At 45.4% G+C, this 27,560-nt stretch overlaps 44 non-coding genes across 44 annotated transcripts; all 44 read right to left on the reverse strand.

The window, feature by feature from the left end:
* Nucleotides 1-207: 207 nt before the first annotated feature.
* Trnat-agu lies at nt 208-281 on the reverse strand. Its single transcript has one exon. It is a non-coding gene; the product is annotated as a tRNA-Thr (tRNA).
* Nucleotides 282-1,169: 888 nt separating this feature from the next.
* Trnat-agu lies at nt 1,170-1,243 on the reverse strand. Its single transcript has one exon. It is a non-coding gene; the product is annotated as a tRNA-Thr (tRNA).
* Nucleotides 1,244-2,128: 885 nt separating this feature from the next.
* Trnat-agu lies at nt 2,129-2,202 on the reverse strand. Its single transcript has one exon. It is a non-coding gene; the product is annotated as a tRNA-Thr (tRNA).
* Nucleotides 2,203-2,757: 555 nt separating this feature from the next.
* Nucleotides 2,758-2,831, reverse strand: Trnat-agu. The gene has a single exon. It is a non-coding gene; the product is annotated as a tRNA-Thr (tRNA).
* Nucleotides 2,832-4,023: 1,192 nt separating this feature from the next.
* On the reverse strand, nt 4,024-4,097 carry Trnat-agu. The gene has a single exon. It is a non-coding gene; the product is annotated as a tRNA-Thr (tRNA).
* A 245-nt stretch (nt 4,098-4,342) lies between these two features.
* On the reverse strand, nt 4,343-4,416 carry Trnat-agu. Its single transcript has one exon. It is a non-coding gene; the product is annotated as a tRNA-Thr (tRNA).
* A 231-nt stretch (nt 4,417-4,647) lies between these two features.
* Nucleotides 4,648-4,722, reverse strand: Trnat-agu. The gene has a single exon. It is a non-coding gene; the product is annotated as a tRNA-Thr (tRNA).
* A 245-nt stretch (nt 4,723-4,967) lies between these two features.
* On the reverse strand, nt 4,968-5,041 carry Trnat-agu. The gene has a single exon. It is a non-coding gene; the product is annotated as a tRNA-Thr (tRNA).
* Nucleotides 5,042-5,274: 233 nt separating this feature from the next.
* On the reverse strand, nt 5,275-5,348 carry Trnat-agu. The gene has a single exon. It is a non-coding gene; the product is annotated as a tRNA-Thr (tRNA).
* Nucleotides 5,349-7,207: 1,859 nt separating this feature from the next.
* On the reverse strand, nt 7,208-7,281 carry Trnat-agu. Its single transcript has one exon. It is a non-coding gene; the product is annotated as a tRNA-Thr (tRNA).
* A 2,479-nt stretch (nt 7,282-9,760) lies between these two features.
* On the reverse strand, nt 9,761-9,837 carry Trnai-aau. Its single transcript is given in 2 exon segments — nt 9,761-9,796; nt 9,800-9,837. It is a non-coding gene; the product is annotated as a tRNA-Ile (tRNA).
* An 837-nt stretch (nt 9,838-10,674) lies between these two features.
* On the reverse strand, nt 10,675-10,756 carry Trnas-aga. The gene has a single exon. It is a non-coding gene; the product is annotated as a tRNA-Ser (tRNA).
* A 430-nt stretch (nt 10,757-11,186) lies between these two features.
* Trnas-aga lies at nt 11,187-11,268 on the reverse strand. Its single transcript has one exon. It is a non-coding gene; the product is annotated as a tRNA-Ser (tRNA).
* Nucleotides 11,269-11,699: 431 nt separating this feature from the next.
* Nucleotides 11,700-11,781, reverse strand: Trnas-aga. The gene has a single exon. It is a non-coding gene; the product is annotated as a tRNA-Ser (tRNA).
* A 430-nt stretch (nt 11,782-12,211) lies between these two features.
* On the reverse strand, nt 12,212-12,293 carry Trnas-aga. Its single transcript has one exon. It is a non-coding gene; the product is annotated as a tRNA-Ser (tRNA).
* A 431-nt stretch (nt 12,294-12,724) lies between these two features.
* On the reverse strand, nt 12,725-12,806 carry Trnas-aga. The gene has a single exon. It is a non-coding gene; the product is annotated as a tRNA-Ser (tRNA).
* Nucleotides 12,807-13,235: 429 nt separating this feature from the next.
* On the reverse strand, nt 13,236-13,317 carry Trnas-aga. The gene has a single exon. It is a non-coding gene; the product is annotated as a tRNA-Ser (tRNA).
* A 430-nt stretch (nt 13,318-13,747) lies between these two features.
* Nucleotides 13,748-13,829, reverse strand: Trnas-aga. The gene has a single exon. It is a non-coding gene; the product is annotated as a tRNA-Ser (tRNA).
* A 429-nt stretch (nt 13,830-14,258) lies between these two features.
* Trnas-aga lies at nt 14,259-14,340 on the reverse strand. The gene has a single exon. It is a non-coding gene; the product is annotated as a tRNA-Ser (tRNA).
* A 429-nt stretch (nt 14,341-14,769) lies between these two features.
* Trnas-aga lies at nt 14,770-14,851 on the reverse strand. Its single transcript has one exon. It is a non-coding gene; the product is annotated as a tRNA-Ser (tRNA).
* Nucleotides 14,852-15,281: 430 nt separating this feature from the next.
* On the reverse strand, nt 15,282-15,363 carry Trnas-aga. Its single transcript has one exon. It is a non-coding gene; the product is annotated as a tRNA-Ser (tRNA).
* A 432-nt stretch (nt 15,364-15,795) lies between these two features.
* Trnas-aga lies at nt 15,796-15,877 on the reverse strand. Its single transcript has one exon. It is a non-coding gene; the product is annotated as a tRNA-Ser (tRNA).
* Nucleotides 15,878-16,307: 430 nt separating this feature from the next.
* Trnas-aga lies at nt 16,308-16,389 on the reverse strand. Its single transcript has one exon. It is a non-coding gene; the product is annotated as a tRNA-Ser (tRNA).
* Nucleotides 16,390-16,819: 430 nt separating this feature from the next.
* Nucleotides 16,820-16,901, reverse strand: Trnas-aga. Its single transcript has one exon. It is a non-coding gene; the product is annotated as a tRNA-Ser (tRNA).
* Nucleotides 16,902-17,331: 430 nt separating this feature from the next.
* Nucleotides 17,332-17,413, reverse strand: Trnas-aga. The gene has a single exon. It is a non-coding gene; the product is annotated as a tRNA-Ser (tRNA).
* Nucleotides 17,414-17,843: 430 nt separating this feature from the next.
* On the reverse strand, nt 17,844-17,925 carry Trnas-aga. The gene has a single exon. It is a non-coding gene; the product is annotated as a tRNA-Ser (tRNA).
* A 431-nt stretch (nt 17,926-18,356) lies between these two features.
* Trnas-aga lies at nt 18,357-18,438 on the reverse strand. The gene has a single exon. It is a non-coding gene; the product is annotated as a tRNA-Ser (tRNA).
* A 430-nt stretch (nt 18,439-18,868) lies between these two features.
* On the reverse strand, nt 18,869-18,950 carry Trnas-aga. Its single transcript has one exon. It is a non-coding gene; the product is annotated as a tRNA-Ser (tRNA).
* A 431-nt stretch (nt 18,951-19,381) lies between these two features.
* Nucleotides 19,382-19,463, reverse strand: Trnas-aga. Its single transcript has one exon. It is a non-coding gene; the product is annotated as a tRNA-Ser (tRNA).
* Nucleotides 19,464-19,893: 430 nt separating this feature from the next.
* Trnas-aga lies at nt 19,894-19,975 on the reverse strand. The gene has a single exon. It is a non-coding gene; the product is annotated as a tRNA-Ser (tRNA).
* Nucleotides 19,976-20,405: 430 nt separating this feature from the next.
* Nucleotides 20,406-20,487, reverse strand: Trnas-aga. The gene has a single exon. It is a non-coding gene; the product is annotated as a tRNA-Ser (tRNA).
* A 431-nt stretch (nt 20,488-20,918) lies between these two features.
* On the reverse strand, nt 20,919-21,000 carry Trnas-aga. Its single transcript has one exon. It is a non-coding gene; the product is annotated as a tRNA-Ser (tRNA).
* A 430-nt stretch (nt 21,001-21,430) lies between these two features.
* Nucleotides 21,431-21,512, reverse strand: Trnas-aga. The gene has a single exon. It is a non-coding gene; the product is annotated as a tRNA-Ser (tRNA).
* A 432-nt stretch (nt 21,513-21,944) lies between these two features.
* Trnas-aga lies at nt 21,945-22,026 on the reverse strand. Its single transcript has one exon. It is a non-coding gene; the product is annotated as a tRNA-Ser (tRNA).
* A 432-nt stretch (nt 22,027-22,458) lies between these two features.
* Trnas-aga lies at nt 22,459-22,540 on the reverse strand. The gene has a single exon. It is a non-coding gene; the product is annotated as a tRNA-Ser (tRNA).
* Nucleotides 22,541-22,970: 430 nt separating this feature from the next.
* On the reverse strand, nt 22,971-23,052 carry Trnas-aga. Its single transcript has one exon. It is a non-coding gene; the product is annotated as a tRNA-Ser (tRNA).
* Nucleotides 23,053-23,483: 431 nt separating this feature from the next.
* Trnas-aga lies at nt 23,484-23,565 on the reverse strand. Its single transcript has one exon. It is a non-coding gene; the product is annotated as a tRNA-Ser (tRNA).
* A 450-nt stretch (nt 23,566-24,015) lies between these two features.
* On the reverse strand, nt 24,016-24,097 carry Trnas-aga. Its single transcript has one exon. It is a non-coding gene; the product is annotated as a tRNA-Ser (tRNA).
* Nucleotides 24,098-24,528: 431 nt separating this feature from the next.
* Trnas-aga lies at nt 24,529-24,610 on the reverse strand. Its single transcript has one exon. It is a non-coding gene; the product is annotated as a tRNA-Ser (tRNA).
* A 430-nt stretch (nt 24,611-25,040) lies between these two features.
* On the reverse strand, nt 25,041-25,122 carry Trnas-aga. The gene has a single exon. It is a non-coding gene; the product is annotated as a tRNA-Ser (tRNA).
* A 430-nt stretch (nt 25,123-25,552) lies between these two features.
* Nucleotides 25,553-25,634, reverse strand: Trnas-aga. The gene has a single exon. It is a non-coding gene; the product is annotated as a tRNA-Ser (tRNA).
* A 433-nt stretch (nt 25,635-26,067) lies between these two features.
* Nucleotides 26,068-26,149, reverse strand: Trnas-aga. Its single transcript has one exon. It is a non-coding gene; the product is annotated as a tRNA-Ser (tRNA).
* A 430-nt stretch (nt 26,150-26,579) lies between these two features.
* On the reverse strand, nt 26,580-26,661 carry Trnas-aga. The gene has a single exon. It is a non-coding gene; the product is annotated as a tRNA-Ser (tRNA).
* A 430-nt stretch (nt 26,662-27,091) lies between these two features.
* Nucleotides 27,092-27,173, reverse strand: Trnas-aga. The gene has a single exon. It is a non-coding gene; the product is annotated as a tRNA-Ser (tRNA).
* Nucleotides 27,174-27,560: the final 387 nt, after the last annotated feature.

Below are 27,560 nucleotides of genomic sequence, written 5' to 3' on the forward strand. Positions count from 1 at the left end.
TGACTTTAAAACCAGCATGAAAATGTAATCGTTTATGTCTGTTTTGGAGGCCTGTGACATGTGATACAAATAATACCCATTCCTACACACGCTCTGACACCAGTGTAATTTTGCTGGAAACAATGACAGCATATGTTAAATGTGAAAAGGAAATTGAACTTTGCAAAAGGAAGTGATGAACACAAGTGGTAGCCGATGTGAAAAAGAAGGCTCCAGAGGGAGTCGAACCCTCGACCTTCTGCTTACTAGGCAGACGCTCTAACCAACTGAGCTATAGAGCCGATGGGATAGACGAATCTACAATAGACTATACTCCATTTATGAATCACCAGGCTTTAAAAATCGTTTATGTCTGTTCGGGAGACCTGTGACATGCGATTCAAATAATACCCATTCCTACACACGCTCTGACACCAGTGTCATTTTGCTGGAAACAATGACAGCAAATGTTAAATGTGAAAAGGAAATTGAACTTTGCAAAAGGAAGTGATGAACACAAGTGGTAACCGATGTGAAAAAAGTAGGCTCCAGGGCAGTCAGAACCCTCGACCTTCTGCTTACTAGGCAGACGCTCTAACCAACTGAGCTATAGAGCAGATGGGATAGACGAAGCTACAATAGTGTAAACTCCCCTTTATGATTCACCTCAGTTAAGAAAATCGTGTATGTCTGTTTTGAAGGCCTGTGACATGCGATTCAAATCATACCTATTCCTACACACGCCCTGACACCAGTGTCATTTTGCTGGAAACAATGACAGCAAATGTTCAATGTGAAAAGGAAATTGAACTTTGCAAAAGGAAGTGATGAACACAAGTGGTAGCCGATGTGAAAAAAGAAGGCTCCAGATGGAGTCGAACCCTCGACCTTCTGCTTACTAGGCAGACGCTCTAACCAACTGAGCTATAGAGACGATAGGATAGACGAATCTACAGTAGTCAATACTCCATTGATGTTTCACATGGCTTTAAAACCAGCATGAAAATGTAATCGTTTATGTCTGTTTTGGAGGCCTGTGACATGGATACAAATAATACCCATTCCTACACACGCTCTGACACCAGTGTCATTTTGCTGGATACAATGACAGCATATGTTAAATGTGAAAAGGAAATTGAACTTTGCAAAAGGAAGTGATGAACACAAGTGGTGGCCGATGTGAAAAAAGAAGGCTCCAGAGGGAGTCGAACCCTCGACCTTCTGCTTACTAGGCAGACGCTCTAACCAACTGAGCTATAGAGCCGATGGGATAGACGAATCTACAATAGACTATACTCCATTTATGATTCACCAGGCTTTAAAAATCGTTTTATCTGTTCGGGAGACCTGTTACATGCGATTCAAATAATACCCATTCCTACACACGCTCTGACACCAGTGTCATTTTGCTGGAAACAATGACAGCAAATGTTAAATGTGAAAAGGAAATTGAACTTTGCAAAAGGCAGTGATGAACACAAGTGGTAACCGATGTGAAAAAGTAGGCTCCAGGGGCAGTCGAACCCTCGACCTTCTGCTTACTATGCAGACGCTCTAACCAACTGAGCTATAGAGCAGATGGGATAGACGAAGCTACAATAGTGTAAACTCCCTTTATGATTCACCTCAGTTAAGAAAATCATTTATGTCTGTTTTGAAGGCCTGTGACATGCGATTCAAATAATACCTATTCCTACACACGCCCTGACACCAGTGTCATTTTGCTGGAAACAATGACAGCGAATGTTTAATGTGAAAAGGAAATTGAACTTTGCAAAAGGAAGTGATGAACACAAGTGGTAGCCGATGTGAAAAAAGAAGGCTCCAGATGGAGTCGAACCCTCGACCTTCTGCTTACTAGGCAGACGCTCTAACCAACTGAGCTATAGAGACGATAGGACAGACGAATCTACAGTAGTCAATACTCCATTGATGTTTCACATGGCTTTAAAACGAGCATGAAAATGTAATCGTTTATGTCTGTTTTGGAGGCCTGTGACATGGATACAAATAATACCCATTCCTACACACGCTCTGACACCAGTGTCATTTTGCTGGAAACAATGACAGCATATGTTAAATGTGAAAAGGAAATTGAACTTTGCAAAAGGAAGTGATGAACACAAGTGGTGGCCGATGTGAAAAAAGAAGGCTCCAGAGGGAGTCGAACCCTCGACCTTCTGCTTACTAGGCAGACGCTCTAACCAACTGAGCTATAGAGCCGATGGGATAGACGAATCTACAATAGACTATACTCCATTTATGAATCACCAGGCTTTAAAAATCGTTTATGTCTGTTCGGGAGACCTGTTACATGCGATTCAAATAATACCCATTCCTACACACGCTCTGACACCAGTGTCATTTTGCTGGAAACAATGACAGCAAATGTTAAATGTGAAAAGGAAATTGAACTTTGCAAAAGGAAGTGATGAACACAAGTGGTAACCGATGTGAAAAAGTAGGCTCCAGGGGCAGTCGAACCCTCGACCTTCTGCTTACTATGCAGACGCTCTAACCAACTGAGCTATAGAGCAGATGGGATAGACGAAGCTACAATAGTGTAAACTCCCTTTATGATTCACCTCAGTTAAGAAAATCATTTATGTCTGTTTTGAAGGCCTGTGACATGCGATTCAAATAATACCTATTCCTACACACGCCCTGACACCAGTGTCATTTTGCTGGAAACAATGACAGCGAATGTTCAATGTGAAAAGGAAATTGAACTTTGCAAAGGAAGTGATGAACACAAGTGGTAGCCGATGTGAAAAAAGAAGGCTCCAGAGGGAGTCGAACCCTCGACCTTCTGCTTACTAGGCAGACGCTCTAACCAACTGAGCTATAGAGCCGGTGGGATTGACGAATCTACAATAGACTATACTCCATTTATGTTTCACCTGACTTTAAAACCAGCATGAAAATGTAATCGTTTATGTCTGTTTTGGAGGCCTGTGACATGCGATTCAAATAATACCTATTCCTACACACGCTCTGACACCAGTGTCAAACAATGACAGCAATGTTAAATGTGAAAAGGAAATTGAACTTTGCAAAAGGAAGTGATGAACACAAGTTGTAGCCGATGTGAAAAAGAAGGCTCCAGAGGGAGTCGAATCCTCGACCTTCTGCTTACTAGGCAGACGCTCTAACCAACTGAGCTATAGAGCCGGTGGGATTGACGAATCTACAATAGACTATACTCCATTTATGTTTCACCTGACTTTAAAACCAGCATGAAAATGTAATCGTTTATGTCTGTTTTGGAGGCCTGTGACATGTGATACAAATAATACCCATTCCTACACACGCTCTGACACCAGTGTAATTTTGCTGGAAACAATGACAGCATATGTTAAATGTGAAAAGGAAATTGAACTTTGCAAAGGCAGTGATGAACACAAGTGGTTGCCGATGTGAAAAGAAGGCTTCAGAGGAGTCGAACCCTCGACCTCCTGCTTACTAGGCAGACGTTCTAACCAACTGAGCTATAGAGCCAATGGGATAGACGAATCTACAATTGACTATACTCCATTTATGATTCACCTGGCTTTAAAATCGTTTATGTCTGTTCGGGAGGCCTGTGACATGCGATTCAATAATACCCATTCCTACACACGCCCTGACACCAGTGTCATTTTGCTGGAAACAATGACAGCAATGTTAAATGTGAAAAGGAAATTGAACTTTGCAAAAGGAAGGAATGAACACAAGTGGTAGCCGATGTGAAAAAGAAGGCTCCAGGGGGAGTCGAACCCTCGACCTTCTGCTTACTATGCAGACGCTCTAACCAACTGAGCTATAGAGCCGATGGGATACACCAATCTACAATAGTGTAAACTCCCTTTATGATTCACCTGAGTTAAGAAAATCATTTATGTCAGTTGGGGAGGCCTGTGACATGCCATTCAAATAATACCCATTCCTACACACGATTTGACACCAGTTTCATTTTGCTTGAAACAATGACAGCAATTGTGAAAAGGAAATTGAACTTTGCAAAAGAAAGGAATGAACACGAGTGGTAGCCGATGTGAAAAAAGAAGGCTCCAGAGGGAGTCGAACCCTCGACCTTCTGCTTACTAGGCAGACGCTCTAACCAACTGAGCTATAGAGCCGATGGGATAGACGAATCTACAATAGTCTATACTCCATTTATGTTTCACCTGACTTTAAAACCAGCATGAAAATGTAATCGTTTATGTCTGTTTTGGAGGCCTGTGACATGCGATTCAAATAATACCTATTCCTACACATGCTCTGACACCAGTGTCAAACAATGACAGCAATGTTAAATGTGAAAAGGAAATTGAACTTTGCAAAAGGAAGTGATGAACACAAGTGGTAGCCGATGTGAAGCAGAAGGCTCCAGAGGGAGTCGAACCCTCGACCTTCTGCTTACTAGGCAGACGCTCTAACCAACTGAGCTATAGAGCCGATGGGATAGACAAAGCTACAATAGTGTAAACTCCCTTTATGATTCACCTGGCTTTGAAAACCGTTTATGTCTGTTCGGGAGGCCTGTGACATGCGATTGAAATAATACCTATTCCTACACACGCTCAGACACCAGTGTCATTTAGCTGGAAACAATGACAGCAATTGTGAAAAGGAAATTGAACGTTGCAAAAGGAAGTGATGAACACAAGTGGTAGCCGATGTGAAAGAAGGCTCCAGAGGGGAGTCGAACCCTCGACCTTCTGCTTACTAGGCAGACGCTCTAACCAACTGAGCTATAGAGCCGATGGGATAGACGAATCTACAATAGTCTATACTCCATTTATGTTTCACCTGACTTTAAAACCAGCATGAAAATGTAATCGTTTATGTCTGTTTTGGAGGCCTGTGACATGCGATTCAAATAATACCTATTCCTACACATGCTCTGACACCAGTGTCAAACAATGACAGCAATGTTAAATGTGAAAAGGAAATTGAACTTTGCAAAAGGAAGTGATGAACACAAGTGGTAGCCGATGTGAAGCAGAAGGCTCCAGAGGGAGTCGAACCCTCGACCTTCTGCTTACTAGGCAGACGCTCTAACCAACTGAGCTATAGAGCCGATGGGATAGACAAAGCTACAATAGTGTAAACTCCCTTTATGATTCACCTGGCTTTGAAAACCGTTTATGTCTGTTCGGGAGGCCTGTGACATGCGATTGAAATAATACCTATTCCTACACACGCTCTGACACCAGTGTCATTTAGCTGGAAACAATGACAGCAATTGTGAAAAGGAAATTGAACTTTGCAAAAGGAAGTGATGAACACAAGTGGTAGCCGATGTGAAAAAGTAGGCTCCAGAGGGAGTCGAACCCTCGACCTTCTGCTTACTAGGCAGACGCTCTAACCAACTGAGCTATAGAGCCGATAGGACAGACGAATCTACACTATAGACTATGCTCTATTTATGATTCACCAGGCTTTAAAAATCGTTTATGTCTGTTCGGGAGGCCTGTGACATGCGTTTGAAATAATACCTATTCCTACACACGCTCTGACACCAGTGTCATTTTGCTGGAAACAATGACAGCAATTGTGAAAAGGAAATTGAACTTTGCAAAAGGAAGTGATGAACACGAGTGGGAGCCGATGTGAAAAAGAAGGCTCCAGGGGGAGTCGAACCCTCGACCTTCTGCTTACTAGGCAGACGCTCTAAGCAACTGAGCTATAGAGCCGATGGGACTGACGAATCTACAATAGACTATGCTCCATTTATGTTTCACTTGACTTTAAAACGAGCATGAAAATGCCGATGTGGTAACCGTTTATGTCTGTTGGAAGGCCTGTGACATGCGATTCAAATAATACCCATTTCTACACACGCTCTGACACCAGTGTCATTTTACTGGAAACAATGACAGCAATGTTAAATGTGAAAAGGAAATTGAACTTTGCAAAAGGAAGTGATAAACACAAGTGGTAGCCGATGTGAAAAAGAAGTCTCCAGGGGGAGTCGAACCCTCGACCTTCTGCTTACTAGGCAGACGCTCTAACCAACTGAGCTATAGAGCCGATGGGATAGACGAAGCAACAATAGTGTAAACTCCCTTTATGATTCACCTGAGTTAAGAGAATCGTTTATGTCTGTTTTGGAGGCCTGTGACATGCGATTCAAATAATACCCATTGCTACACACGCTCTGACACCAGTGTCATTTTGCTGGAAACAATGACAGCAATGTTAAATGTGAAAAGGAAATTGAACTTTGCAAAAGGAAGTGATAAACACAAGTGGTAGCCGATGTGAAAAGAAGGCCAGAGGAGTCGAACCCTCGACCTTCTGCTTACTAGGCAGACGCTCTAACCAACTGAGCTATAGAGCCGATGGGATAGACGAATCTACAATAGTCTATACTCCATTTATGTTTCACCTGGCTTTAAAACGAGCATGAAAAAATGTAATCGTTTATGTCTGTTTTGGAGGCCTGTGACATGCGATTCAAATAACTATTCCTACACACGCTCTGACACCAGTGTCATTTTGCTGGAAACAATGACAGCAATGTTAAATGTGACAAGGAAATTGAACTTTGCAAAAGGAAGTGATGAACACAAGTGGTGGCCGATGTGAAAAAGAAGGCTCCAGGGGGAGTCGAACCCTCGACCTTCTGCTTACTAGGCAGACGCTCTAACCAACTGAGCTATAGAGCCGGTGGGATTGACGAATCTACAATAGACTATACTCCATTTATGTTTCACCTGACTTTAAAACCAGCATGAAAATGTAATCGTTTATGTCTGTTTTGGAGGCCTGTGACATGCGATTCAAATAATACCTATTCCTACACACGCTCTGACACCAGTGTCAAACAATGACAGCAATGTTAAATGTGAAAAGGAAATTGAACTTTGCAAAAGGAAGTGATGAACACAAGTTGTAGCCGATGTGAAAAAGAAGGCACCAGAGGGAGTCGAATCCTCGACCTTCTGCTTACTAGGCAGACGCTCTAACCAACTGAGCTATAGAGCCGTTGGTATTGACAAATCTACAATAGACTATACTCCATTTATGTTTCACCTGACTTTAAAACCAGCATGAAAATGTAATCGTTTATGTCTGTTTTGGAGGCCTGTGACATGTGATACAAATAATACCCATTTCTACACACGCTCTGACACCAGTGTAATTTTGCTGGAAACAATGACAGCATATGTTAAATGTGAAAAGGAAATTGAACTTTGCAAAAGGAAGTGATGAACACAAGTGGTAGCCGATGTGAAAAAGAAGGCTCCAGAGGGAGTCGAACCCTCGACCTTCTGCTTACTAGGCAGACGCTCTAACCAACTGAGCTATAGAGCCGATGGGATAGACGAATCTACAATAGACTATACTCCATTTATGAATCACCAGGCTTTAAAAATCGTTTATGTCTTTTCGGGAGACCTGTGACATGCGATTCAAATAATACCCATTCCTACACACGCTCTGACACCAGTGTCATTTTGCTGGAAACAATGACAGCAAATGTTAAATGTGAAAAGGAAATTGAACTTTGCAAAACGAAGTGATGAACACAAGTGGTAACCGATGTGAAAAAGTAGGCTCCAGGGGCAGTCGAACCCTCGACCTTCTGCTTACTAGGCAGACGCTCTAACCAACTGAGCTATAGAGCAGATGGGATAGACGAAGCTACAATAGTGTAAACTCCCTTTATGATTCACCTCAGTTAAGAAAATCGTGTATGTCTGTTTTGAAGGCCTGTGACATGCGATTCAAATCATACCTATTCCTACACACGCCCTGACACCAGTGTCATTTTGCTGGAAACAATGACAGCAAATGTTCAATGCATGAAAAGGAAATTGAACTTTGCAAAGGAAGTGATGAACACAAGTGGTAGCCGATGTGAAAAAAGAAGGCTCCAGATGGAGTCGAACCCTCGACCTTCTGCTTACTAGGCAGACGCTCTAACCAACTGAGCTATAGAGACGATAGGATAGACGAATCTACAGTAGTCAATACTCCATTGATGTTTCACATGGCTTTAAAACGAGCATGAAAATGTAATCGTTTATGTCTGTTTTGGAGGCCTGTGACATGGATACAAATAATACCCATTCCTACACACGCTCTGACACCAGTGTCATTTTGCCAAACAATGACAGCATATGTTAAATGTGAAAAGGAAATTGAACTTTGCAAAAGGAAGTGATGAACACAAGTGGTGGCCGATGTGAAAAAGAAGGCTCCAGAGGGAGTCGAAACCTCGACCTTCTGCTTTACTAGGCAGACGCTCTAACTCCAACTGAGCTATAGAGCCGATGGGATAGACGAATCTACAATAGACTATACTCCATTTATGATTCACCAGGCTTTAAAAATCGTTTATGTCTGTTCGGGGAGACCTGTTACATGCGATTCAAATAATACCCATTCCTACACACGCTCTGACACCAGTGTCATTTTGTTGAAACAATGACAGCAAATGTTAAATGTGAAAAGGAAATTGAACTTTGCAAAAGGAAGTGATGAACACAAGTGGTAACCGATGTGAAAAGTAGGCTCAGGGGCAGTCGAACCTCGACCTTCTGCTTACTATGCAGACGCTCTAACCAACTGAGCTATAGAGCAGATGGGATAGACGAAGCTACAATAGTGTAAACTCCTTTATGATTCACTTCAGTTAAGAAAATCATTTATGTCTGTTTTGAAGGCCTGTGACATGCGATTCAAATAATACCTATTCCTACACACGCCCTGACACCAGTGTCATTTTGCTGGAAACAATGACAAGCGAATGTTTAATGTGAAAAGGAAATTGAACTTTGCAAAAGGAAGTGATGAACACAAGGGTAGCCGATGAAAAAGAAGGCTCCAGATGGAGTCGAACCCTCGACCTTCTGCTTACTAGGCAGACGCTCTAACCAACTGAGCTATAGAGACGATAGGACAGACGAATCTACAGTAGTCAATACTCCATTGATGTTTCACATATGGCTTAAAACGAGCATGAAAAATGTAATCGTTTATGTCTGTTTTGAGGCCTGTGACATGGATACAAACAATACCCATTCCTACACACGCGCTCTGACACCAGTGTCATTTTGCTGGAAACAATGACAGCATTATGTTAAATGTGAAAAGGAAATTGAACTTTGCAAAAGGAAGTGATGAACACAAGTGGTTGCCGATGAAAAAGAAGGCCTAGAGGGAGTCGAACCCTCGACCTTCTGCTTACTAGGCAGACGCTCTAACCAGAACTGAGCTATAGAGCCGATGGGATAGACGAATCTGGCCAATAGACTATACCCATTTATGATTCACCAGGCTTTAAAAAAAATCGTTTATGTCTGTTCGGGAGACCTGTTACATGCGATTCAAATAATACCCATTCCTACACACACGCTCTGACACCAGTGTCATTTTGCTGGAAACAATGACAGCAAATGTTAAATGTGAAAAGGAAATTGAACTTTGCAAAGGAAGTGATGAACACAAGTGGTAACCGATGTGAAAAAGTAGGCTCCAGGGCAGTCGAAGACCCTCGACCTTCTGCTTACTATGCAGACGCTCTAACCAACTGAGCTATAGAGCAGATGGGATAGACGAAGCTACAATAGTGTAAACTCCCTTTATGATTCACCCCAGTTAAGAAAATCATTTATGTCTGTTTTGAAGGCCTGTGACATGCGATTCAAATAATACCTATTCCTACACACGCCCTGACACCAGTGTCATTTTTGCTGGAAACAATGACAGCGAATGTTCAATGTGAAAAGGAAATTGAACTTTGCAAAAGGAAGATGATGAACACAAGTGGTAGCCGATGTGAAAAAGAAGGCTCCAGAGGGAGTCGAACCCTCGACCTTCTGCTTTTCATTAGGCAGACGCTCTAACCAACTGAGCTATAGAGCCGGTGGGATTGACGAATCTACAATAGACTATACTCCATTTATGTTTCACCTGACTTTGAAAACCAGCATGAAAATGTAATCGTTTACGTCTGTTTTGGAGGCCTGTGACATGCGATTCAAATAATACCTATTCCTACACACGCTCTGACACCAGTGTCAAACAATGACAGCAATGTTAAATGTGAAAAGGAAATTGAACTTTGCAAAGGAAGTGATGAACACAAGTTGTAGCCGATGTGAAAAGAAGGCTCCAGAGGAGTCGAATCCTCGACCTTCTGCTTACTAGGCAGACGCTCTAACCAACTGAGCTATAGAGCCGGTGGGATTGGACGAATCTACAATAGACTATACCCATTTATGTTTCACCTGACTTAGTCTATCGCCTTAACCACTCGGCCACGACGACCGTTGCTTTCAGACGTGGGAAACATGCGTCTGGTCTATGCAAACTCACTTCTTCACACGCTCCAAAATATGCCAGGCGCAAGTAATATTCATTAACACATACAAACTCCAATCTCTTACTCTCCGACTTGTACACAGCAAGGGAAACTTACTCATCTCCAAGACAATGGCTGTATTCTAACTCCTTTGCATGTATTCTGGCCTACACCTGTCTGTTGCAGTAGATAGTATTGTGCTCAATGGAATAGTTTGCATGCATGCATGCACCCCAGACCAGCCACATGCACTGTGTACGAGTTACCCGTGGAAAACGGGCCTGTTGGCATGACATTCTCGGGGCAGCTGATGTGTGCCACAACTGTGTAGAGCTTGGGTACTGTTCAAGAGCATAAAGGCAAGAAAGATGTCACAAAACACTTGTGAAAAAAGAATGCGTCGTCGGCAGGATTCGAACCTGCGCGGGAAGATCCCAATAGATTTCTAGTCTATCGCCTTAACCACTCGGCCACGACGACCGTTGCTTTCAGACGTGGGAAACATGCGTCTGGTCTATGCAAACTCACTTCTTCACACGCTCCAAAATATGCCAGGCGCAAGTAATATTCATTAACACATACAAACTCCAATCTCTTACTCTCCGACTTGTACACAGCAAGGGAAACTTACTCATCTCCAAGACAATGGCTGTATTCTAACTCCTTTGCATGTATTCTGGCCTACACCTGTCTGTTGCAGTAGATAGTATTGTGCTCAATGGAATAGTTTGCATGCATGCATGCACCCCAGACCAGCCACATGCACTGTGTACGAGTTACCCGTGGAAAACGGGCCTGTTGGCATGACATTCTCGGGGCAGCTGATGTGTGCCACAACTGTGTAGAGCTTGGGTACTGTTCAAGAGCATAAAGGCAAGAAAGATGTCACAAAACACTTGTGAAAAGAATGCGTCGTCGGCAGGATTCGAACCTGCGCGGGAAGATCCCAATAGATTTCTAGTCTATCGCCTTAACCACTCGGCCACGACGACCGTTGCTTTCAGACGTGGGAAACATGCGTCTGGTCTATGCAAACTCACTTCTTCACACGCTCCAAAATATGCCAGGCGCAAGTAATATTCATTAACACATACAAACTCCAATCTCTTACTCTCCGACTTGTACACAGCAAGGGAAACTTACTCATCTCCAAGACAATGGCTGTATTCTAACTCCTTTGCATGTATTCTGGCCTACACCTGTCTGTTGCAGTAGATAGTATTGTGCTCAATGGAATAGTTTGCATGCATGCATGCACCCCAGACCAGCCACATGCACTGTGTACGAGTTACCCGTGGAAAACGGGCCTGTTGGCATGACATTCTCGGGGCAGCTGATGTGTGCCACAACTGTGTAGAGCTTGGGTACTGTTCAAGAGCATAAAGGCAAGAAAGATGTCACAAAACACTTGTGAAAAAGAATGCGTCGTCGGCAGGATTCGAACCTGCGCGGGAAGATCCCAATAGATTTCTAGTCTATCGCCTTAACCACTCGGCCACGACGACCGTTGCTTTCAGACGTGGGAAACATGCGTCTGGTCTATGCAAACTCACTTCTTCACACGCTCCAAAATATGCCAGGCGCAAGTAATATTCATTAACACATACAAACTCCAATCTCTTACTCTCCGACTTGTACACAGCAAGGGAAACTTACTCATCTCCAAGACAATGGCTGTATTCTAACTCCTTTGCATGTATTCTGGCCTACACCTGTCTGTTGCAGTAGATAGTATTGTGCTCAATGGAATAGTTTGCATGCATGCATGCACCCCAGACCAGCCACATGCACTGTGTACGAGTTACCCGTGGAAAACGGGCCTGTTGGCATGACATTCTCGGGGCAGCTGATGTGTGCCACAACTGTGTAGAGCTTGGGTACTGTTCAAGAGCATAAAGGCAAGAAAGATGTCACAAAACACTTGTGAAAAGAATGCGTCGTCGGCAGGATTCGAACCTGCGCGGGAAGATCCCAATAGATTTCTAGTCTATCGCCTTAACCACTCGGCCACGACGACCGTTGCTTTCAGACGTGGGAAACATGCGTCTGGTCTATGCAAACTCACTTCTTCACACGCTCCAAAATATGCCAGGCGCAAGTAATATTCATTAACACATACAAACTCCAATCTCTTACTCTCCGACTTGTACACAGCAAGGGAAACTTACTCATCTCCAAGACAATGGCTGTATTCTAACTCCTTTGCATGTATTCTGGCCTACACCTGTCTGTTGCAGTAGATAGTATTGTGCTCAATGGAATAGTTTGCATGCATGCATGCACCCCAGACCAGCCACATGCACTGTGTACGAGTTACCCGTGGAAAACGGGCCTGTTGGCATGACATTCTCGGGGCAGCTGATGTGTGCCACAACTGTGTAGAGCTTGGGTACTGTTCAAGAGCATAAAGGCAAGAAAGATGTCACAAAACACTTGTGAAAAAGAATGCGTCGTCGGCAGGATTCGAACCTGCGCGGGAAGATCCCAATAGATTTCTAGTCTATCGCCTTAACCACTCGGCCACGACGACCGTTGCTTTCAGACGTGGGAAACATGCGTCTGGTCTATGCAAACTCACTTCTTCACACGCTCCAAAATATGCCAGGCGCAAGTAATATTCATTAACACATACAAACTCCAATCTCTTACTCTCCGACTTGTACACAGCAAGGGAAACTTACTCATCTCCAAGACAATGGCTGTATTCTAACTCCTTTGCATGTATTCTGGCCTACACCTGTCTGTTGCAGTAGATAGTATTGTGCTCAATGGAATAGTTTGCATGCATGCATGCACCCCAGACCAGCCACATGCACTGTGTACGAGTTACCCGTGGAAAACGGGCCTGTTGGCATGACATTCTCGGGGCAGCTGATGTGCCACAACTGTGTAGAGCTTGGGTACTGTTCAAGAGCATAAAGGCAAGAAAGATGTCACAAAACACTTGTGAAAAAGAATGCGTCGTCGGCAGGATTCGAACCTGCGCGGGAAGATCCCAATAGATTTCTAGTCTATCGCCTTAACCACTCGGCCACGACGACCGTTGCTTTCAGACGTGGGAAACATGCGTCTGGTCTATGCAAACTCACTTCTTCACACGCTCCAAAATATGCCAGGCGCAAGTAATATTCATTAACACATACAAACTCCAATCTCTTACTCTCCGACTTGTACACAGCAAGGGAAACTTACTCATCTCCAAGACAATGGCTGTATTCTAACTCCTTTGCATGTATTCTGGCCTACACCTGTCTGTTGCAGTAGATAGTATTGTGCTCAATGGAATAGTTTGCATGCATGCATGCACCCCAGACCAGCCACATGCACTGTGTACGAGTTACCCGTGGAAAACGGGCCTGTTGGCATGACATTCTCGGGGCAGCTGATGTGTGCCACAACTGTGTAGAGCTTGGGTACTGTTCAAGAGCATAAAGGCAAGAAAGATGTCACAAAACACTTGTGAAAAGAATGCGTCGTCGGCAGGATTCGAACCTGCGCGGGAAGATCCCAATAGATTTCTAGTCTATCGCCTTAACCACTCGGCCACGACGACCGTTGCTTTCAGACGTGGGAAACATGCGTCTGGTCTATGCAAACTCACTTCTTCACACGCCCAAAATATGCCAGGCGCAAGTAATATTCATTAACACATACAAACTCCAATCTCTTACTCTCCGACTTGTACACAGCAAGGGAAACTTACTCATCTCCAAGACAATGGCTGTATTCTAACTCCTTTGCATGTATTCTGGCCTACACCTGTCTGTTGCAGTAGATAGTATTGTGCTCAATGGAATAGTTTGCATGCATGCATGCACCCCAGACCAGCCACATGCACTGTGTACGAGTTACCCGTGGAAAACGGGCCTGTTGGCATGACATTCTCGGGGCAGCTGATGTGTGCCACAACTGTGTAGAGCTTGGGTACTGTTCAAGAGCATAAAGGCAAGAAAGATGTCACAAAACACTTGTGAAAAGAATGCGTCGTCGGCAGGATTCGAACCTGCGCGGGAAGATCCCAATAGATTTCTAGTCTATCGCCTTAACCACTCGGCCACGACGACCGTTGCTTTCAGACGTGGGAAACATGCGTCTGGTCTATGCAAACTCACTTCTTCACACGCTCCAAAATATGCCAGGCGCAAGTAATATTCATTAACACATACAAACTCCAATCTCTTACTCTCCGACTTGTACACAGCAAGGGAAACTTACTCATCTCCAAGACAATGGCTGTATTCTAACTCCTTTGCATGTATTCTGGCCTACACCTGTCTGTTGCAGTAGATAGTATTGTGCTCAATGGAATAGTTTGCATGCATGCATGCACCCCAGACCAGCCACATGCACTGTGTACGAGTTACCCGTGGAAAACGGGCCTGTTGGCATGACATTCTCGGGCAGCTGATGTGTGCCACAACTGTGTAGAGCTTGGGTACTGTTCAAGAGCATAAAGGCAAGAAAGATGTCACAAAACACTTGTGAAAAGAATGCGTCGTCGGCAGGATTCGAACCTGCGCGGGAAGATCCCAATAGATTTCTAGTCTATCGCCTTAACCACTCGGCCACGACGACCGTTGCTTTCAGACGTGGGAAACATGCGTCTGGTCTATGCAAACTCACTTCTTCACACGCTCCAAAATATGCCAGGCGCAAGTAATATTCATTAACACATACAAACTCCAATCTCTTACTCTCCGACTTGTACACAGCAAGGGAAACTTACTCATCTCCAAGACAATGGCTGTATTCTAACTCCTTTGCATGTATTCTGGCCTACACCTGTCTGTTGCAGTAGATAGTATTGTGCTCAATGGAATAGTTTGCATGCATGCATGCACCCCAGACCAGCCACATGCACTGTGTACGAGTTACCCGTGGAAAACGGGCCTGTTGGCATGACATTCTCGGGGCAGCTGATGTGTGCCACAACTGTGTAGAGCTTGGGTACTGTTCAAGAGCATAAAGGCAAGAAAGATGTCACAAAACACTTGTGAAAAGAATGCGTCGTCGGCAGGATTCGAACCTGCGCGGGAAGATCCCAATAGATTTCTAGTCTATCGCCTTAACCACTCGGCCACGACGACCGTTGCTTTCAGACGTGGGAAACATGCGTCTGGTCTATGCAAACTCACTTCTTCACACGCTCCAAAATATGCCAGGCGCAAGTAATATTCATTAACACATACAAACTCCAATCTCTTACTCTCCGACTTGTACACAGCAAGGGAAACTTACTCATCTCCAAGACAATGGCTGTATTCTAACTCCTTTGCATGTATTCTGGCCTACACCTGTCTGTTGCAGTAGATAGTATTGTGCTCAATGGAATAGTTTGCATGCATGCATGCACCCCAGACCAGCCACATGCACTGTGTACGAGTTACCCGTGGAAAACGGGCCTGTTGGCATGACATTCTCGGGGCAGCTGATGTGTGCCACAACTGTGTAGAGCTTGGGTACTGTTCAAGAGCATAAAGGCAAGAAAGATGTCACAAAACACTTGTGAAAAAAGAATGCGTCGTCGGCAGGATTCGAACCTGCGCGGGAAGATCCCAATAGATTTCTAGTCTATCGCCTTAACCACTCGGCCACGACGACCGTTGCTTTCAGACGTGGGAAACATGCGTCTGGTCTATGCAAACTCACTTCTTCACACGCTCCAAAATATGCCAGGCGCAAGTAATATTCATTAACACATACAAACTCCAATCTCTTACTCTCCGACTTGTACACAGCAAGGGAAACTTACTCATCTCCAAGACAATGGCTGTATTCTAACTCCTTTGCATGTATTCTGGCCTACACCTGTCTGTTGCAGTAGATAGTATTGTGCTCAATGGAATAGTTTGCATGCATGCATGCACCCCAGACCAGCCACATGCACTGTGTACGAGTTACCCGTGGAAAACGGGCCTGTTGGCATGACATTCTCGGGGCAGCTGATGTGTGCCACAACTGTGTAGAGCTTGGGTACTGTTCAAGAGCATAAAGGCAAGAAAGATGTCACAAAACACTTGTGAAAAGAATGCGTCGTCGGCAGGATTCGAACCTGCGCGGGAAGATCCCAATAGATTTCTAGTCTATCGCCTTAACCACTCGGCCACGACGACCGTTGCTTTCAGACGTGGGAAACATGCGTCTGGTCTATGCAAACTCACTTCTTCACACGCTCCAAAATATGCCAGGCGCAAGTAATATTCATTAACACATACAAACTCCAATCTCTTACTCTCCGACTTGTACACAGCAAGGGAAACTTACTCATCTCCAAGACAATGGCTGTATTCTAACTCCTTTGCATGTATTCTGGCCTACACCTGTCTGTTGCAGTAGATAGTATTGTGCTCAATGGAATAGTTTGCATGCATGCATGCACCCCAGACCAGCCACATGCACTGTGTACGAGTTACCCGTGGAAAACGGGCCTGTTGGCATGACATTCTCGGGGCAGCTGATGTGTGCCACAACTGTGTAGAGCTTGGGTACTGTTCAAGAGCATAAAGGCAAGAAAGATGTCACAAAACACTTGTGAAAAGAATGCGTCGTCGGCAGGATTCGAACCTGCGCGGGAAGATCCCAATAGATTTCTAGTCTATCGCCTTAACCACTCGGCCACGACGACCGTTGCTTTCAGACGTGGGAAACATGCGTCTGGTCTATGCAAACTCACTTCTTCACACGCTCCAAAATATGCCAGGCGCAAGTAATATTCATTAACACATACAAACTCCAATCTCTTACTCTCCGACTTGTACACAGCAAGGGAAACTTACTCATCTCCAAGACAATGGCTGTATTCTAACTCCTTTGCATGTATTCTGGCCTACACCTGTCTGTTGCAGTAGATAGTATTGTGCTCAATGGAATAGTTTGCATGCATGCATGCACCCCAGACCAGCCACATGCACTGTGTACGAGTTACCCGTGGAAAACGGGCCTGTTGGCATGACATTCTCGGGGCAGCTGATGTGTGCCACAACTGTGTAGAGCTTGGGTACTGTTCAAGAGCATAAAGGCAAGAAAGATGTCACAAAACACTTGTGAAAAGAATGCGTCGTCGGCAGGATTCGAACCTGCGCGGGAAGATCCCAATAGATTTCTAGTCTATCGCCTTAACCACTCGGCCACGACGACCGTTGCTTTCAGACGTGGGAAACATGCGTCTGGTCTATGCAAACTCACTTCTTCACACGCTCCAAAATATGCCAGGCGCAAGTAATATTCATTAACACATACAAACTCCAATCTCTTACTCTCCGACTTGTACACAGCAAGGGAAACTTACTCATCTCCAAGACAATGGCTGTATTCTAACTCCTTTGCATGTATTCTGGCCTACACCTGTCTGTTGCAGTAGATAGTATTGTGCTCAATGGAATAGTTTGCATGCATGCATGCACCCCAGACCAGCCACATGCACTGTGTACGAGTTACCCGTGGAAAACGGGCCTGTTGGCATGACATTCTCGGGGCAGCTGATGTGTGCCACAACTGTGTAGAGCTTGGGTACTGTTCAAGAGCATAAAGGCAAGAAAGATGTCACAAAACACTTGTGAAAAGAATGCGTCGTCGGCAGGATTCGAACCTGCGCGGGAAGATCCCAATAGATTTCTAGTCTATCGCCTTAACCACTCGGCCACGACGACCGTTGCTTTCAGACGTGGGAAACATGCGTCTGGTCTATGCAAACTCACTTCTTCACACGCTCCAAAATATGCCAGGCGCAAGTAATATTCATTAACACATACAAACTCCAATCTCTTACTCTCCGACTTGTACACAGCAAGGGAAACTTACTCATCTCCAAGACAATGGCTGTATTCTAACTCCTTTGCATGTATTCTGGCCTACACCTGTCTGTTGCAGTAGATAGTATTGTGCTCAATGGAATAGTTTGCATGCATGCATGCACCCCAGACCAGCCACATGCACTGTGTACGAGTTACCCGTGGAAAACGGGCCTGTTGGCATGACATTCTCGGGGCAGCTGATGTGTGCCACAACTGTGTAGAGCTTGGGTACTGTTCAAGAGCATAAAGGCAAGAAAGATGTCACAAAACACTTGTGAAAAAGAATGCGTCGTCGGCAGGATTCGAACCTGCGCGGGAAGATCCCAATAGATTTCTAGTCTATCGCCTTAACCACTCGGCCACGACGACCGTTGCTTTCAGACGTGGGAAACATGCGTCTGGTCTATGCAAACTCACTTCTTCACACGCTCCAAAATATGCCAGGCGCAAGTAATATTCATTAACACATACAAACTCCAATCTCTTACTCTCCGACTTGTACACAGCAAGGGAAACTTACTCATCTCCAAGACAATGGCTGTATTCTAACTCCTTTGCATGTATTCTGGCCTACACCTGTCTGTTGCAGTAGATAGTATTGTGCTCAATGGAATAGTTTGCATGCATGCATGCACCCCAGACCAGCCACATGCACTGTGTACGAGTTACCCGTGGAAAACGGGCCTGTTGGCATGACATTCTCGGGGCAGCTGATGTGTGCCACAACTGTGTAGAGCTTGGGTACTGTTCAAGAGCATAAAGGCAAGAAAGATGTCACAAAACACTTGTGAAAAGAATGCGTCGTCGGCAGGATTCGAACCTGCGCGGGAAGATCCCAATAGATTTCTAGTCTATCGCCTTAACCACTCGGCCACGACGACCGTTGCTTTCAGACGTGGGAAACATGCGTCTGGTCTATGCAAACTCACTTCTTCACACGCTCCAAAATATGCCAGGCGCAAGTAATATTCATTAACACATACAAACTCCAATCTCTTACTCTCCGACTTGTACACAGCAAGGGAAACTTACTCATCTCCAAGACAATGGCTGTATTCTAACTCCTTTGCATGTATTCTGGCCTACACCTGTCTGTTGCAGTAGATAGTATTGTGCTCAATGGAATAGTTTGCATGCATGCATGCACCCCAGACCAGCCACATGCACTGTGTACGAGTTACCCGTGGAAAACGGGCCTGTTGGCATGACATTCTCGGGGCAGCTGATGTGTGCCACAACTGTGTAGAGCTTGGGTACTGTTCAAGAGCATAAAGGCAAGAAAGATGTCACAAAACACTTGTGAAAAAGAATGCGTCGTCGGCAGGATTCGAACCTGCGCGGGAAGATCCCAATAGATTTCTAGTCTATCGCCTTAACCACTCGGCCACGACGACCGTTGCTTTCAGACGTGGGAAACATGCGTCTGGTCTATGCAAACTCACTTCTTCACACGCTCCAAAATATGCCAGGCGCAAGTAATATTCATTAACACATACAAACTCCAATCTCTTACTCTCCGACTTGTACACAGCAAGGGAAACTTACTCATCTCCAAGACAATGGCTGTATTCTAACTCCTTTGCATGTATTCTGGCCTACACCTGTCTGTTGCAGTAGATAGTATTGTGCTCAATGGAATAGTTTGCATGCATGCATGCACCCCAGACCAGCCACATGCACTGTGTACGAGTTACCCGTGGAAAACGGGCCTGTTGGCATGACATTCTCGGGGCAGCTGATGTGTGCCACAACTGTGTAGAGCTTGGGTACTGTTCAAGAGCATAAAGGCAAGAAAGATGTCACAAAACACTTGTGAAAAGAATGCGTCGTCGGCAGGATTCGAACCTGCGCGGGAAGATCCCAATAGATTTCTAGTCTATCGCCTTAACCACTCGGCCACGACGACCGTTGCTTTCAGACGTGGGAAACATGCGTCTGGTCTATGCAAACTCACTTCTTCACACGCTCCAAAATATGCCAGGCGCAAGTAATATTCATTAACACATACAAACTCCAATCTCTTACTCTCCGACTTGTACACAGCAAGGGAAACTTACTCATCTCCAAGACAATGGCTGTATTCTAACTCCTTTGCATGTATTCTGGCCTACACCTGTCTGTTGCAGTAGATAGTATTGTGCTCAATGGAATAGTTTGCATGCATGCATGCACCCCAGACCAGCCACATGCACTGTGTACGAGTTACCCGTGGAAAACGGGCCTGTTGGCATGACATTCTCGGGGCAGCTGATGTGTGCCACAACTGTGTAGAGCTTGGGTACTGTTCAAGAGCATAAAGGCAAGAAAGATGTCACAAAACACTTGTGAAAAGAATGCGTCGTCGGCAGGATTCGAACCTGCGCGGGAAGATCCCAATAGATTTCTAGTCTATCGCCTTAACCACTCGGCCACGACGACCGTTGCTTTCAGACGTGGGAAACATGCGTCTGGTCTATGCAAACTCACTTCTTCACACGCTCCAAAATATGCCAGGCGCAAGTAATATTCATTAACACATACAAACTCCAATCTCTTACTCTCCGACTTGTACACAGCAAGGGAAACTTACTCATCTCCAAGACAATGGCTGTATTCTAACTCCTTTGCATGTATTCTGGCCTACACCTGTCTGTTGCAGTAGATAGTATTGTGCTCAATGGAATAGTTTGCATGCATGCATGCACCCCAGACCAGCCACATGCACTGTGTACGAGTTACCCGTGGAAAACGGGCCTGTTGGCATGACATTCTCGGGGCAGCTGATGTGTGCCACAACTGTGTAGAGCTTGGGTACTGTTCAAGAGCATAAAGGCAAGAAAGATGTCACAAAACACTTGTGAAAAAGAATGCGTCGTCGGCAGGATTCGAACCTGCGCGGGAAGATCCCAATAGATTTCTAGTCTATCGCCTTAACCACTCGGCCACGACGACCGTTGCTTTCAGACGTGGGAAACATGCGTCTGGTCTATGCAAACTCACTTCTTCACACGCTCCAAAATATGCCAGGCGCAAGTAATATTCATTAACACATACAAACTCCAATCTCTTACTCTCCGACTTGTACACAGCAAGGGAAACTTACTCATCTCCAAGACAATGGCTGTATTCTAACTCCTTTGCATGTATTCTGGCCTACACCTGTCTGTTGCAGTAGATAGTATTGTGCTCAATGGAATAGTTTGCATGCATGCATGCACCCCAGACCAGCCACATGCACTGTGTACGAGTTACCCGTGGAAAACGGGCCTGTTGGCATGACATTCTCGGGGCAGCTGATGTGTGCCACAACTGTGTAGAGCTTGGGTACTGTTCAAGAGCATAAAGGCAAGAAAGATGTCACAAAACACTTGTGAAAAGAATGCGTCGTCGGCAGGATTCGAACCTGCGCGGGAAGATCCCAATAGATTTCTAGTCTATCGCCTTAACCACTCGGCCACGACGACCGTTGCTTTCAGACGTGGGAAACATGCGTCTGGTCTATGCAAACTCACTTCTTCACACGCTCCAAAATATGCCAGGCGCAAGTAATATTCATTAACACATACAAACTCCAATCTCTTACTCTCCGACTTGTACACAGCAAGGGAAACTTACTCATCTCCAAGACAATGGCTGTATTCTAACTCCTTTGCATGTATTCTGGCCTACACCTGTCTGTTGCAGTAGATAGTATTGTGCTCAATGGAATAGTTTGCATGCATGCATGCACCCCAGACCAGCCACATGCACTGTGTACGAGTTACCCGTGGAAAACGGGCCTGTTGGCATGACATTCTCGGGGCAGCTGATGTGTGCCACAACTGTGTAGAGCTTGGGTACTGTTCAAGAGCATAAAGGCAAGAAAGATGTCACAAAACACTTGTGAAAAAAGAATGCGTCGTCGGCAGGATTCGAACCTGCGCGGGAAGATCCCAATAGATTTCTAGTCTATCGCCTTAACCACTCGGCCACGACGACCGTTGCTTTCAGACGTGGGAAACATGCGTCTGGTCTATGCAAACTCACTTCTTCACACGCTCCAAAAAATATGCCAGGCGCAAGTAATATTCATTAACACATACAAACTCCAATCTCTTACTCTCCGACTTGTACACAGCAAGGGAAACTTACTCATCTCCAAGACAATGGCTGTATTCTAACTCCTTTGCATGTATTCTGGCCTACACCTGTCTGTTGCAGTAGATAGTATTGTGCTCAATGGAATAGTTTGCATGCATGCATGCACCCCAGACCAGCCACATGCACTGTGTACGAGTTACCCGTGGAAAACGGGCCTGTTGGCATGACATTCTCGGGGCAGCTGATGTGTGCCACAACTGTGTAGAGCTTGGGTACTGTTCAAGAGCATAAAGGCAAGAAAGATGTCACAAAACACTTGTGAAAAGAATGCGTCGTCGGCAGGATTCGAACCTGCGCGGGAAGATCCCAATAGATTTCTAGTCTATCGCCTTAACCACTCGGCCACGACGACCGTTGCTTTCAGACGTGGGAAACATGCGTCTGGTCTATGCAAACTCACTTCTTCACACGCTCCAAAATATGCCAGGCGCAAGTAATATTCATTAACACATACAAACTCCAATCTCTTACTCTCCGACTTGTACACAGCAAGGGAAACTTACTCATCTCCAAGACAATGGCTGTATTCTAACTCCTTTGCATGTATTCTGGCCTACACCTGTCTGTTGCAGTAGATAGTATTGTGCTCAATGGAATAGTTTGCATGCATGCATGCACCCCAGACCAGCCACATGCACTGTGTACGAGTTACCCGTGGAAAACGGGCCTGTTGGCATGACATTCTCGGGGCAGCTGATGTGTGCCACAACTGTGTAGAGCTTGGGTACTGTTCAAGAGCATAAAGGCAAGAAAGATGTCACAAAACACTTGTGAAAAGAATGCGTCGTCGGCAGGATTCGAACCTGCGCGGGAAGATCCCAATAGATTTCTAGTCTATCGCCTTAACCACTCGGCCACGACGACCGTTGCTTTCAGACGTGGGAAACATGCGTCTGGTCTATGCAAACTCACTTCTTCACACGCTCCAAAATATGCCAGGCGCAAGTAATATTCATTAACACATACAAACTCCAATCTCTTACTCTCCGACTTGTACACAGCAAGGGAAACTTACTCATCTCCAAGACAATGGCTGTATTCTAACTCCTTTGCATGTATTCTGGCCTACACCTGTCTGTTGCAGTAGATAGTATTGTGCTCAATGGAATAGTTTGCATGCATGCATGCACCCCAGACCAGCCACATGCACTGTGTACGAGTTACCCGTGGAAAACGGGCCTGTTGGCATGACATTCTCGGGGCAGCTGATGTGTGCCACAACTGTGTAGAGCTTGGGTACTGTTCAAGAGCATAAAGGCAAGAAAGATGTCACAAAACACTTGTGAAAAAGAATGCGTCGTCGGCAGGATTCGAACCTGCGCGGGAAGATCCCAATAGATTTCTAGTCTATCGCCTTAACCACTCGGCCACGACGACCGTTGCTTTCAGACGTGGGAAACATGCGTCTGGTCTATGCAAACTCACTTCTTCACACGCTCCAAAATATGCCAGGCGCAAGTAATATTCATTAACACATACAAACTCCAATCTCTTACTCTCCGACTTGTACACAGCAAGGGAAACTTACTCATCTCCAAGACAATGGCTGTATTCTAACTCCTTTGCATGTATTCTGGCCTACACCTGTCTGTTGCAGTAGATAGTATTGTGCTCAATGGAATAGTTTGCATGCATGCATGCACCCCAGACCAGCCACATGCACTCCAGACCAGCCACATGCACTGTGTACGAGTTACCCGTGGAAAACGGGCCTGTTGGCATGACATTCTCGGGGCAGCTGATGTGTGCCACAACTGTGTAGAGCTTGGGTACTGTTCAAGAGCATAAAGGCAAGAAAGATGTCACAAAACACTTGTGAAAAGAATGCGTCGTCGGCAGGATTCGAACCTGCGCGGGAAGATCCCAATAGATTTCTAGTCTATCGCCTTAACCACTCGGCCACGACGACCGTTGCTTTCAGACGTGGGAAACATGCGTCTGGTCTATGCAAACTCACTTCTTCACACGCTCCAAAATATGCCAGGCGCAAGTAATATTCATTAACACATACAAACTCCAATCTCTTACTCTCCGACTTGTACACAGCAAGGGAAACTTACTCATCTCCAAGACAATGGCTGTATTCTAACTCCTTTGCATGTATTCTGGCCTACACCTGTCTGTTGCAGTAGATAGTATTGTGCTCAATGGAATAGTTTGCATGCATGCATGCACCCCAGACCAGCCACATGCACTGTGTACGAGTTACCCGTGGAAAACGGGCCTGTTGGCATGACATTCTCGGGGCAGCTGATGTGTGCCACAACTGTGTAGAGCTTGGGTACTGTTCAAGAGCATAAAGGCAAGAAAGATGTCACAAAACACTTGTGAAAAAGAATGCGTCGTCGGCAGGATTCGAACCTGCGCGGGAAGATCCCAATAGATTTCTAGTCTATCGCCTTAACCACTCGGCCACGACGACCGTTGCTTTCAGACGTGGGAAACATGCGTCTGGTCTATGCAAACTCACTTCTTCACACGCTCCAAAATATGCCAGGCGCAAGTAATATTCATTAACACATACAAACTCCAATCTCTTACTCTCCGACTTGTACACAGCAAGGGAAACTTACTCATCTCCAAGACAATGGCTGTATTCTAACTCCTTTGCATGTATTCTGGCCTACACCTGTCTGTTGCAGTAGATAGTATTGTGCTCAATGGAATAGTTTGCATGCATGCATGCACCCCAGACCAGCCACATGCACTGTGTACGAGTTACCCGTGGAAAACGGGCCTGTTGGCATGACATTCTCGGGGCAGCTGATGTGTGCCACAACTGTGTAGAGCTTGGGTACTGTTCAAGAGCATAAAGGCAAGAAAGATGTCACAAAACACTTGTGAAAAGAATGCGTCGTCGGCAGGATTCGAACCTGCGCGGGAAGATCCCAATAGATTTCTAGTCTATCGCCTTAACCACTCGGCCACGACGACCGTTGCTTTCAGACGTGGGAAACATGCGTCTGGTCTATGCAAACTCACTTCTTCACACGCTCCAAAATATGCCAGGCGCAAGTAATATTCATTAACACATACAAACTCCAATCTCTTACTCTCCGACTTGTACACAGCAAGGGAAACTTACTCATCTCCAAGACAATGGCTGTATTCTAACTCCTTTGCATGTATTCTGGCCTACACCTGTCTGTTGCAGTAGATAGTATTGTGCTCAATGGAATAGTTTGCATGCATGCATGCACCCCAGACCAGCCACATGCACTGTGTACGAGTTACCCGTGGAAAACGGGCCTGTTGGCATGACATTCTCGGGGCAGCTGATGTGTGCCACAACTGTGTAGAGCTTGGGTACTGTTCAAGAGCATAAAGGCAAGAAAGATGTCACAAAACACTTGTGAAAAGAATGCGTCGTCGGCAGGATTCGAACCTGCGCGGGAAGATCCCAATAGATTTCTAGTCTATCGCCTTAACCACTCGGCCACGACGACCGTTGCTTTCAGACGTGGGAAACATGCGTCTGGTCTATGCAAACTCACTTCTTCACACGCTCCAAAATATGCCAGGCGCAAGTAATATTCATTAACACATACAAACTCCAATCTCTTACTCTCCGACTTGTACACAGCAAGGGAAACTTACTCATCTCCAAGACAATGGCTGTATTCTAACTCCTTTGCATGTATTCTGGCCTACACCTGTCTGTTGCAGTAGATAGTATTGTGCTCAATGGAATAGTTTGCATGCATGCATGCATGCCCCAGACCAGCCACATGCACTGTGTACGAGTTACCCGTGGAAAACGGGCCTGTTGGCATGACATTCTCGGGGCAGCTGATGTGTGCCACAACTGTGTAGAGCTTGGGTACTGTTCAAGAGCATAAAGGCAAGAAAGATGTCACAAAACACTTGTGAAAAAGAATGCGTCGTCGGCAGGATTCGAACCTGCGCGGGAAGATCCCAATAGATTTCTAGTCTATCGCCTTAACCACTCGGCCACGACGACCGTTGCTTTCAGACGTGGGAAACATGCGTCTGGTCTATGCAAACTCACTTCTTCACACGCTCCAAAATATGCCAGGCGCAAGTAATATTCATTAACACATACAAACTCCAATCTCTTACTCTCCGACTTGTACACAGCAAGGGAAACTTACTCATCTCCAAGACAATGGCTGTATTCTAACTCCTTTGCATGTATTCTGGCCTACACCTGTCTGTTGCAGTAGATAGTATTGTGCTCAATGGAATAGTTTGCATGCATGCATGCACCCCAGACCAGCCACATGCACTGTGTACGAGTTACCCGTGGAAAACGGGCCTGTTGGCATGACATTCTCGGGGCAGCTGATGTGTGCCACAACTGTGTAGAGCTTGGGTACTGTTCAAGAGCATAAAGGCAAGAAAGATGTCACAAAACACTTGTGAAAAGAATGCGTCGTCGGCAGGATTCGAACCTGCGCGGGAAGATCCCAATAGATTTCTAGTCTATCGCCTTAACCACTCGGCCACGACGACCGTTGCTTTCAGACGTGGGAAACATGCGTCTGGTCTATGCAAACTCACTTCTTCACACGCCCAAAATATGCCAGGCGCAAGTAATATTCATTAACACATACAAACTCCAATCTCTTACTCTCCGACTTGTACACAGCAAGGGAAACTTACTCATCTCCAAGACAATGGCTGTATTCTAACTCCTTTGCATGTATTCTGGCCTACACCTGTCTGTTGCAGTAGATAGTATTGTGCTCAATGGAATAGTTTGCATGCATGCATGCACCCCAGACCAGCCACATGCACTGTGTACGAGTTACCCGTGGAAAACGGGCCTGTTGGCATGACATTCTCGGGGCAGCTGATGTGTGCCACAACTGTGTAGAGCTTGGGTACTGTTCAAGAGCATAAAGGCAAGAAAGATGTCACAAAACACTTGTGAAAAAGAATGCGTCGTCGGCAGGATTCGAACCTGCGCGGGAAGATCCCAATAGATTTCTAGTCTATCGCCTTAACCACTCGGCCACGACGACCGTTGCTTTCAGACGTGGGAAACATGCGTCTGGTCTATGCAAACTCACTTCTTCACACGCTCCAAAATATGCCAGGCGCAAGTAATATTCATTAACACATACAAACTCCAATCTCTTACTCTCCGACTTGTACACAGCAAGGGAAACTTACTCATCTCCAAGACAATGGCTGTATTCTAACTCCTTTGCATGTATTCTGGCCTACACCTGTCTGTTGCAGTAGATAGTATTGTGCTCAATGGAATAGTTTGCATGCATGCATGCACCCCAGACCAGCCACATGCACTGTGTACGAGTTACCCGTGGAAAACGGGCCTGTTGGCATGACATTCTCGGGGCAGCTGATGTGTGCCACAACTGTGTAGAGCTTGGGTACTGTTCAAGAGC

Source organism: Haliotis rubra, unplaced genomic scaffold, assembly GCF_003918875.1.
Source record: "Haliotis rubra isolate DU_JTF1 unplaced genomic scaffold, ASM391887v1 Scf400, whole genome shotgun sequence".
Taxonomy (NCBI): Eukaryota; Metazoa; Mollusca; class Gastropoda; order Lepetellida; family Haliotidae; genus Haliotis; species Haliotis rubra.